The sequence below is a fragment of the Micromys minutus genome (assembly GCF_963924665.1).
Source record: "Micromys minutus genome assembly, chromosome: 2".
Lineage (NCBI taxonomy): Eukaryota > Metazoa > Chordata > Mammalia > Rodentia > Muridae > Micromys > Micromys minutus.
In genome coordinates this window covers 89,431,088-89,443,204 of record NC_137971.1, presented here as the reverse complement: position 1 = coordinate 89,443,204, position 12,117 = coordinate 89,431,088, and the positions used below count along the sequence as shown (strand labels likewise).

Below are 12,117 nucleotides of genomic sequence, written 5' to 3'. Positions count from 1 at the left end.
ACCATGAACATATAGGAACTCCAAATAAATTGGACCAGAAAAGAAACTCCTCCTGACACATAATAGTCAAAACAGTGAATATTCAAAACAAAGAAAGAATCCTAAAAGCTGTAAGGGAAAAAGAACAAGTAACATATAAAAGCCTACCAATCAGAATTACACTAGACTTCTCAAAAAATACTATGAAAACTAGAAGATTCTGGACAGACGTCATACAGACCCCAAGAGAACACAAATGCTAGCCCAGGTTACTATATCCAGCAAAACTCTCAATCACCATAGATGGAGAAATCAAGACATTCCAGGACAAAACCAAATCTACACAGTATCTGTCCACAAATACAGCCCTACAAAGGATGATAAATGGAAAAATCCAAAACAAGGAAGGAAACTACACCCAAGGAAAAGCAAAAAATAATCATGCATCTGGAGAGCATTTTTGGCACCTCTGGACAGTTGGTGACAGAGTAATATTAATTTTCCAGGACATCTTGAAGCTAGCCAAGGCAGAGACCTGGCTTCTGTGCTACACCCTATAAGGGCTAAAATTAAGCACAATTGCATTTGTAGCTCTAGTCAGAGCCTCTAAGATAAGACAATAGGAAAGTACATCTGCATCTGAAGTTCAGGGCAGAGCCCTTAGGAATGTATCCCAGAGAAGTACATTTGCAATTGAAGCTTCAGGCATAACCCTTAGGAATTCAATTCAGGGCAGGGCAGATTTTGGGATGTAGGCACAGCTGTATCCATTTTTGTCTCTGACCTTTTCATCTGACCTCCAGTAAGGTGTTTATGTGATCTTTGATTGTTAACTTGTTTGTTCCCAGGCTCAGAACTGATGTTACCTTTTTGCATGTAATTAAAGTGTCTTCAAAAGAGGATGGAATAAACCAGGCTTTGCTTCTGCCAAGAGGCTTCAGCTTCAAGTCAGCCAAAGTCCTGTTGCAACTTTAACTAATCATGTGTTTTTTCTTTCAATCCTAGCTCCGGCTCTGGGGAACTTGTTGTTTGCCCGACCTGGTCTCGGACACATGCAAGGAAACTAAAAGAAGAAAAGCACACAAACATAAGTCTACCTCTAACAATAAAAATCACTATTTTAATTTCTCTTAACATCAATTGACTCAATTCCCCAATAAAAAGACAGACGATCAGACTGGATACATAAACAGGATCCAGCATTTTGCTGCATACAGGAAACTCATCTCAGAAACAAGGACAGACACTACCTCAGAGTAAAAGGCAGGGAAAAACCCTTTCAAGCAAATGGCCCAGGAAACAAGTTGGGATAGCTATTCTAATATCAAATAAAATAGGTTTTCAACCAAAAGTTATCAAAAAAAAAAAGAATAAGGAAGGATACTTTTTACTCATCGCAGGAAAAATCAATCAAGATCAACTCTCAAACTTGAATATTTATGTTCCAAATACAAGGGCACCAACATTTATAAAAGAAATCCTACTAAAGTTCAAAGCATATATATTACACCACACATGATAATAGTGAGAGACTTCAACAACCCAGTTCCATCAATGGACAGATCATGGAGATAGAATCTGAACAGAGACACAGTGAAACTAGCACAAGTTATGAACCAACTGGAATTAACAGATATCTACAGAACATTTCATCTAAAAACAAAAGAATATACTTTCTTCTCAGCACCTCAAGATACCTTCTCAAAAATTGACCATGTAGTCAATCACAAAACGGGATTCAGTAGGTCCAAGAAGATCGACATACTACTGTGTTTCCTATCAGATTACCATTGATTAAGGCTTGCCTTTAATAACATCAAAGACAATAAATAGGACACATACACATAGAAGCTTGATAACATGGTCAAGGAAGAAATAAAGAATTTTTTAGAACTTAACGAAAATGACACCACTACGTACCCCAACATACGGGATGTAGTGAAATCAGTACTTAGAGGAAAACTCATAGCTCTGAGTGCCTCCAAAAAGAAACTGGAGAAAGCATACACTAGCAGCTTGACATCACAGCTGAAAGCCCTAGAACAAAAAGAAGCAGATACACCCAAGAGGAGTAGATGGAAGAAAAAAAATAATCAAACTCAGAACAAAAACCAGCCAAAAAGAGACAAAAAGAACTACTGAAAAAATCAACAAACCAAGAGCTTTTTTTTTGAGAAAATCAACAATATTGATATGTACTTAGTCAGACTAACTAGAGAGCAAATCGAGAGTATACAAATTAACAAAATCAATAAAGAATGGGGAGACATAACTACAGAAAATAAGGAAATTCAGGAAATCATCAGTTCCTACTACAAAAGCCTATACTCAACAAAACTGGAAAATCTGGAAGAAATGGATAAATTTCTAAACAGATAGGAACACTACCCAACTCATTCTTTGAAGCCAAAATTACCCTCAAAAGTGAACTACACAAAGACACTACTAAGAAAGAGAACTTCAGGCCAATTTCTCTCATGAACATCAATGCAAAAATAATCAATATAATTCTTGCAAACTGAATCCAAGAACACATCAAAACAATCATCCATAATGACCAACTAGGCTTTGTCCCAGGGATGCAAAGAAGGTTCAGCATATGAAAATCCATCAATATAATCTACAACATAAACAAACTCAAAGAAAAAAAAAACACATTATCCTCTCATTAGATGCTGAGAAAGCATTCAAAAAAATTCAGCACCCCTTCATGATAAAAGTCTTGGAAAGATTAGCAGTCCAAGGCCAGTACCTTAACATAGTAAAAGCAATATACAGCAAACCAGTAGCCAACATTAAACTAAATGGAGAGAAACTTAAAGCTATCCCATTAAAATCAGGGACAAGACAAGGCAGCCCACTGTCTCCCTACTGACTAAATATAGTACTGAAAGTCCTGGCCAGAGCACTTGGACAACAAAAAATATCAAAGGGATTCAGATTGGAAAGGAAGAAGTAAAAATATCACTATTTGCAGATGATATGATAGTATATTTAAGTGACCCCAAAAATTCCACCAGAGAACTTTTACAACTAATAAAAAACTTCAGTAAAGTGATTGGATATAAAATTAACTTAAACAAATCAACCATTTCCTCTATTCAATGGATAAACAGGCTGAGAAAGAAATTAGGGAATCAACAACCTTCACAAGAGTCACAATGACTATAAAATAACTTGGGGTGATCCTAACTCAGCAAGTAAAGGATCTATATGACAAGAACTAAAAGAGTTTTAAAAAAAATTGAAGGAGATCTCACATGATGGAAAGATCTCCCATGGTCATGGATTGGAAGAATCAACATTGTAAAAATGGCCTACTTGCCAAAACTAATCTACAGATTCAATGCAATCACCATCAATATTCCAACTCAATTCTTCATAGAGTTGGAAACAGCAATTTGCAAATTCATCTGGAATAACAAAAAACCTAGTATAGCAAAATCTATTTTCAAGAATAAAAACACTTCTGGGGGAATCACTATCTTTGATCTTAAGCTATATTACAATGCAATTGTGATAAAAACTTCATGGTATTTGTACAGTGATAGTCAGGTAGATCAATGGAACAGAACTGAGGACTCAGAAATGAACCCACATACCTATGGTCACTTGATATTTGACAAAGGAGCTAAAAACATTCAATGGAAAAAGGACAGTCTCTTCAGCAAATGGTGTTGGTTCAACTGGAAGTCAGCATGCAGAAAAATGCAAATATATCCATTCATATCTCCTTGAACAAAGCTCAAGTGCAAGTGTATCAAAGATCTCCACATAAAACCAGGCACACTCAAACTATTAGAAGAGAAACTGGGGAAGAGCTTAGAACACATAGGAACATGGGGGAAAAAATCCTGAACAGAACACCAATGGATTATGCTCTAAGATCAGGAATTGACAAATGGGACCTTATGAAACTGCAAAGCTTCTGTAAGGCTAAGGACACTTTTAAGGAGACAAAATGGTAGCCTACACGTTGGGAAAGAATCTTTATCAATTGTGCATCTGATAGAGGGCTAGTATCCAATAGATGCAAAGAACTCAGAAAGCTAGACTATAGAAAATAAATAATCCTATTAAAAAAAACTTGGGTATAGATCTAAACAAAGAATTCTCAGCTGAGGAACATTGAATGGCTGATAAGTACCTAAAGAAATGCTCAACATCCATAGACATCAGGGAAATGCAAATCAAAAGAACCCTGAGATTCCACCTCGCACCAGTTAGAATGGCTAAGACAAAAAAAAAAAAAAAAAAAAAAAACTCAGGTGACAGCATATGCTGGCGAGGATGTGGAAAAAGAGGAACACTACTCCACTGTTGGAAATCAGTCTGGTGGTTCCTCAGAAAATTGGACATAGTACATCCTGAAAACCCAGCTATTCCACTCTTAGGCATATACCCCAAACATGTTCTAACATGTAACAAGGACACATGCTCCACCATGTTTATTGCAGCCTTATCTATAATAACCAGAGGCTGGAAAGAACCCAGATGTCCATCAACAGATTCCTGGATACAGAATATGTGGTACATTTATACAATGGGGTACTACTCAGCTATTAAAAACAATGACTTCATGAAATTCGTAGGCAACTGGATAGAACTATAGACCATCATCCTGAGTGAGGTAACCCAGTCACAAAAGAACACACATGGTATTCACTTACTGATAAGCAGATTCTGGTCCGAGAAACTCTGAATACCCAATACCGCAGAAACAATTCGAAGACATTACGAAGCTGAAAAAGAAGAAAGGCCAAAATGGGGATGCCTCAGTCTTTAGGAAAGAGAACAGAACTCTCATGGGAGGGAATGTAAAGTCAAATAGAGGAACAGGGATTGAAGAAAAGATTACTCAGAAGCTGCCTCACCTCAGGATCCACCACAGATGCAGTCACCAAATCCAAGCACTATAGTCCTTACTGTCAGGGGCCAGACAGAGATGACAACCTCAGCGACTATGCTAGAGTCATATAGATAGAGCTGAGCATGCAGCCAACCATTGGTCTGAACTTGGGGATCCCAATAAAATTTCAAAGAAGACCTAAGGAGTTGAAAGAGGTTGCAACCTCATGGGAAGATAACAACATTATCAACCAACCAAACCCTCCAAGAAGTAAAACACCAACCTCTGTATGCACTTTGAGACCTATTGATCCAGTTGTGTATGTAGCTGAAGATAGCAGTGTCTGGCATCAATGTGAGAAGAGACTTTTGTTCCAGAGAGGGCACATTTTTCCAATGTAGGGAAATGCCAAGGTTATGGGGTAGAGAGTAGGATCAGAAGGGAGTGCACCTTTGTGAAGGCAAATAGAGGGTGAGGGGGATGGTAGCTGGACAGGGTAAAGAAATAACATCTCAAATTCAAATGCAAAGTATCTAATAAAAAAGAGAAAAAAGTAGTAGAGGAAAAAAATATCAATAAATTATTAGTAAAACCTAGCATAAATTATTGGTTAAGAGTAATGCACCAGTTTTACTTTCTTGACCCTTTTATTTTTTTATTTTAGATTTACTTATTTTATTTTATGTATGTAGGTATTTTGCCTTCATGTATGTATTTGTAGCATGTGTATGCCAAATGCCTATGGAATTCAGAAGAGGACATCACTTCTTCTGCATCTAGATTTATTAATGGTTACGAATCATCATGTAAGTCCTTGGTATGGACTACAGGCCCTATTCACAAGCAACAGATGAGCTATCTATGCAAACCCAGATCCTTGGTTTTTTTGACAAGTTTTAATGCCACTTGCACATGGTTTTAGAGGGAACTGAAACAATGATAGATGTGTGAGAAATATTTTTTTATCATTTTAAACCTTTTTGATAAACGTTAAATAATTCAAAACCAACATGTGTTTAAAAAACAAATGTACTCACTACTAGTCTAGGTTAGCCGTCATGGTAATTTTGATTTTTGATTATGTGATTTATTTAATCACAGCTTCCTTTTCCTCCTTTTCTTTCATTCTCTTCCTCTCACCCCACTGTTCCCATTTACCCCTCCTCTTCTTCTCTCCAGGAAAAGAGAAGCCTCCCATAAATGTCAACAGGGCTTGACATATCAAATTGAGTAAAACTATGTGCATCTCTTGTATTGAGGCTATACAAGGCAACAGAGTAGGGAAAAAGGATCCAAAACAGAAAATATACCTTCTCTTTCAGTCTCAGTTAGTGAAGTCCTATGGTTCCAGCTTCTCTAGAATTAATACCAATTTATCATGTATCCTTAATAAAGGATTCAACTAGAGGTAAAAAACAGGTCATGCCCCTTTGTCTTCAAATTCTTATTAATCTAAGGTAGATTCTCAGCGATTGTATTAAAGCATCTCATTTCTCCAGGCACCTTCCACTGTTCACATCAACATCAGTTTTTTTTTTTTTTTTTTTTTTTTTTTTTTTTTTTTTTTTTTTTTTTTTGCTTTTTGTCTTTTAACTACTGGAGTGCATTTGCTGGGCCTTCATTATTATAAAGTTTCTAGATTTTAGATTTGGGATTACTTGAGGCACAATTTACAGCAGAGATTGAAAGCTTACTAGGCTGTGGCAGCCATTCAGACAGGAGTTGACATTTCCTCCTTACCACAAAGAATGTACATTATAAAGGTCCATTTAGTGACTGAATGTGTTCCAGAGTTCAAGGAAATAGGCATGAAAGGCCTCTAGTCACTTTTGAGGTCAAATTACTATAATTTCTTGTGAATTCTAATCATTCTATAGCCTTTCCTGTTTAAACTAAAACATTTCTCAACTCACTGACCAGATTGGGGCCAAGCTTTACATCCCATTACAAACAACATTCAACATCTTTGTACATTTAACTCAAACACACATAGAGCTGTTTTCCTGTTGATTTTTTAAATTTTATTTCTTGAGTATTCCTAATTTACTCTTCTTCCAACTTCACTGTGCTATGGTTGACTGGTAAAAAGTATTTATTTAAGGCATATATCATGATTTAGCAGATACCCATATTGTGAAATGATGACCCAAAGCAAGATAATTAGCATATTCCTCACCTCACACATGTACCTGTTTTGTGTGTCTCACAGCAAACTTTACTACATGCAGTAATCATTCCATACATTTAATCCTCAGAAATTATACATCTTATAAATGAAAAAACATCCACTCTTGGACTAATCTTTTTTTCTTTTTTTCTTGATACCCCATTAATTTTCTGTGAGTAAGTGAAAATTTTATAGTTGCCACATATAGAGGAGATAAGTCATTATTTATATTCTGCTTTATCTCACAAAGTGGAGCTCTGGTTAATATGCATTGCTGTGAGTAACAGAATATCTTTATTTTTAAAGAGTACATAATGCTAAAGTCAGAGATATGGTTCTGTAGTTAGGAGTACTTATTGCTCTACAGAGGACCAAACTGCAGTTCCCAGCATTATGTCTACTTCATGATTCCCAAAAAACACCAAGGAGCTGACTCCTAGGCAATCACACCAGGGTATTTTATTCAAGCTTGAGTTCATGCTCACTGACTAGTGACTGACCCAGCAGCCTGCAGGGTGAAGTAGCCTTAAGCCCTCAGTGGGATAAGGTTGTATAAGAGTTGGGGAGCAAACAAGGAGGTTTTAGGCCTGGCTAGCATCTAATTGAATGACTATAGTAAGCAGACAAGTGGGTGCTCTGAAGCAAACCATGTAAACTGTCTAACGGTCTGAAAGTACATCTGAAACAATGAGACTAATCTTGACTGGCTGTTGCTATGAAGTAGCTAGGTAGTAGCTCTGGGGTATGGGCACCTGGCAAGCCATGGGGTCCTTCCTGGTACTTGAGTGTTGCTTAAGTTCAGCTGTTGCCCAATTACTAAGGCTCTTTTCTTTTTCTTCTTCTTCTTTTTTTTAAAGATAGATGTCAGTCCCAAAATGGAGTACGGTTGACCTCTCATCAGCTCCCACTAGGCAGATTATAATCCTTAGAAATTCTAGTTCTAGGGGATCCAGTGCTCTCTTCAGGCCTCCATGGTCTCCAGGTATGCATGTGGTACGCATATACACACAAACACAAAGTCAAAATACTCCTATACATAAATGGTAAATACTTTTAATAAAGAGAGCAAATAATGTTCTATTTCATGAATAAACCATAACTCCTTTATTAATTTCTTCATTGCTGTTTACCATCACTGATGCTTTCTTAAAAATAATTTTATTTTTTATTTCATTTATATAGGCTTTATCATTTTTAATTTACTCTCCCCTTTTATTTTAATTTAGACCAATCTATTCTGTCTAGTTTCTTGATACACAGTGTACATTTTTATGATTTTTATCTACTTCATATTAATAAATATAAATAATTATGATTATATTTTAAACGGAACTTGGTAAGTAGACAGAGGTTAAGTTTTTCAATTTCTTTGCAAAACAAATCAAGTTTACCAATAGCCAGGACAGGGTAATCTAAGTAGGTCCTTTGGGAGAGAAAAAATATCAACAAGTGCTGAATATATTAACCTGCTTCTTTTTGTCTCCATATCCAGAAGATACTGTAGCTGCCATGCAGAATGAGGACCTGTCTTGTTCTCTAAGAATTGTAAGATTCCAGACCACCAATTTTTCTCATAGTCTCTGGAGGTTTCTGAAGAATTTTCTATCTCAGAGTAAAGAAAGGTGGACAATGGTTAGTTTTTGGTGATACCAAAAGAGTTTGACCTATCCAAAAGGAGGTTCCTAGGAAGATGAGAAGAGACTCAGCAGCTACAGGTTGTATTTTTTAACCAAGAAAGAAGTAATGGGGGATACAAAATGGGTAATGAAGAGTTAACACCTCTTTACATAAAGTTGGGTCAATTGTGACAAATGTGCACCTTGTAGCTATAGAGGTACAAAACTACATTTTTTAAAAAAAAAATTCTAGAAGAGGTCAGTAGTGTTAGTGTTTTTTCAAAGAAGAACAGTTAGGACTGTAAGAGTCAAGAGTAGAATGAAAGAGCATTCTTCTGTAGGGTAGCACAAGAGACCAGATCTTAGTGTTTTTATTTCTAAACAAGTATCACAGAAAATATAAAAAAAGAATTAAACGTACTAAAATAATATTATTCAGTAAAATAAATTAGAAAAAGACATGCACGATTTATCGTTTAGAGGTTTTTTTATGGATAGCATAATTCAATTTTCTAACAAATTCTGATTAATTTAATCATTGGACTTTGTGAGGAAATATAAGCAAAATAAGAGAAGAAATAACTCTAGGTGTCTATGCGTTCACATGAGTGAAAACATGCATATGTTTATGACAGGTCTTTATGCACATCTTTCACGTAAATGGGTGTAGGGTATGTGAACTCAGGTTTCCATGCTTTATGACAAGAGCTACCATCACTGAACTATCATTACAGTCCTTTGATATAATTTCTGTACAGGTATCCAGAGTAGACATTTTCAATAGTCAATCTCAAATACAATTTTCCATAGCCTTCAACTGGAGACATTGTGGATGTCACACAGAAGACTATAGCTAAAATATCTCCCTCCAAACTTAACTATAGGAGGACATTTGATTGAATGACAATTTCCATTTTATTTCAAGAATTAATGAATATTTCTGCAGAAATTTCTTAGTTAAACAGAAATAAGATCAACTTGGACAGGTAAATGAATATCTTTTATCTCTAAGAAAGGATTTAGGAATGGCATTGACATTCACCCATTGTTTGTATATAACATTATTATGGTCGAAGTGATTTTGCTACAAAAATATTCCTTTATTCTGATTAATTCAAACATTTCTCTAAAACAGAAAACACTCACAAATTAAGTCATCAAAAGAAGGCCTCTTTTGATTATTTTTATATGTCCTGGAAAAGCAAAGCTTTCTATACTATAATGGCTAAAGTGTTAGATTTTTTGAGTCAGCCACACTTAATATAATAGATATATAAATCTGCCAGAACTTTTTTGAGTCAATAGCATAACCTTTCAATTATAATAGATATTCCAGCTTATATGAAATGAGCTACAATTTACTAGGAAACCCATACAAGACCATGCTCTTCATATTGCTAATAATATTTAAAAAGTAAAAAAAAAAAATAAAGTCAGGTACAGCTTAGGTTTTATTTTATATTTTGAGAATTTTATACATGAAAACTTTATGTGCAAAAAAACCAGTCATTATTACTTTCATCCACAAAACCCAGTAGGTCTAATTAGTGTGTCATGTAAGTACATACGTTTAGAGCTGACCAGTTGGAATTTAGTAAATTATCAGTGAGGTCACACATGGAGAAAATAGAGTTTCCAATCTCAGCATCAACTGATTCCCTCACACCATCATGAAGAAATGGGATTTTGTGAAATTTTCCTCATACTTATTTGCATGTCAACTGGTCTTGTTTAGGAAACCATACTTGTTGAAATTTCATGGGTATCTATTTCCTATCAATTCTAAAAGACATTGGCAGCTGATGACTTCATCATCTGGCTTATACAACCTTTCTTCCCCATTTGTGATGTTCCCTGTGATTTATGTTTAGACGTTGCATTGCATATGTGTGAATTACAGATGGGCACTACACAGTTACTTACTAGATGCATTTGAACAATTGTGGATCTCTGTAATCATTTCTGTCTGCTGAGAAAGAAACTTCTTTGATGGGGGTGAGAACTATACTTACTGGCCTGGGTTGGTATATAAAATACATGATCCAGCCAAACTTGAGAAAGTATGGGGAACTCAAAGGTAGGTATGATTCTGGTGACTTTACCATGGTGGGCTAGTGTATTGGCAGTGGCAAAAGGGAACTTGCATTTCTGGAAAGCTTTTATAAAATTATTTATATGAAAACTGTTTCATCACATTGATATCATTTATTATTACAGATTGTATTATAAATCTTATTCATTGAAAGAGTGAATTACTAACTCCTTTTTTTTTTGGCCTGAAGTCATAGACACTGCCTTTATTTTGATGCCACAGAAGATCATGCTGGATATGAAAATTACTCTGGTCAGTGAGTTCATCCTGGTGGGCTTCCCTACAGCCCCTTGGCTTCAGGTCCTCCTATTCTTCATTTTCCTTGTGGTCTACATGTTGATTATAGTAGAAAATCTTGTAATCATATTTACTGTATGGTTCACAGGCTCTCTCCACAAACCCATGTACTCTTTCTTAAGTAGTATGTCCTTTCTAGAGATTTGGTACGTCTCTGTTACAGTCCCCAAGATGCTAGATGGATTCCTCTTGCAGAGAAGGCACATCTCCTTCACTGGCTGTATGACCCAGCTCTACTTCTTTATCTCACTTGCATGCACAGAGTGTGTACTTCTGGCAGCTATGGCCTATGACCGCTATGTGGCCATCTGCCACCCTCTTCGATATCCAGTCATCATGACCACTGTCTATTGCCTGCAGCTAATGGCCCTTTCCTATTTTAGTGGTTTCATGGTCTCTGTTGTCAAAGTATATTTCATTTCACATGTTGCTTTCTGTGGCTCCAATGTCATGAATCACTTCTTTTGTGATATCTCACCAATCCTCAAATTAGCATGCAAAGGTATGTCCACAGCAGAGTTAGTAGACTTTGCTTTGGCCATTGTCATCCTTGTCTTTCCTCTTATCACCACTGTCCTCTCCTATGTCTACATAGTGTCCACCATTCTGCGAATACCCTCCACCCAAGGAAGAACGAAGGCCTTCTCTACCTGTGCCTCCCATCTCACTGTGGTCATAATTTATTACACAGCCATGATTTTCATGTATGTTTGACCCAGGGTCATTGCATCTTTTAATTCCAACAAACTCATTTCAGCTCTGTATGCTGTCCTCACACCCATGCTTAATCCGTTCATCTACTGCCTAAGGAACCAAGAAGTCAAGAATGCAATCAAGAAGACTCTGGGAGGTGGCCAGTGCTTCCTGTTCTGCTGATCCCTTGCCTTGAGAAAAAGGCATTGTCCATATCATTTATGAGAATTATTGTGATCACATTATTAACAGTTTCACTTTACAACTTGGATCTGTAAAGAAAAAATAGTGTTGGTGAAACAATAATATATAAATAAGTAAAATAAAAATAAACCACTAGATAATAGATGGAAGGACTTAATCATTGTCATTTGAACCAATAAGCAGTTATTAACAACTCTGATAGTTATAGCATTCTGAAATA

The 12,117-nt window shown here is 36.1% G+C and overlaps 1 pseudogene across 1 annotated transcript; it reads left to right on the top strand.

Annotated features, from left to right (window-relative positions):
- The first annotated feature begins 10,931 nt into the window (after nt 1–10,931).
- Nucleotides 10,932–11,876, top strand: LOC308416275 (olfactory receptor 6B9-like; annotated as a pseudogene). The gene has a single exon. The product of its transcript is annotated as an olfactory receptor 6B9-like (transcript).
- Nucleotides 11,877–12,117: the final 241 nt, after the last annotated feature.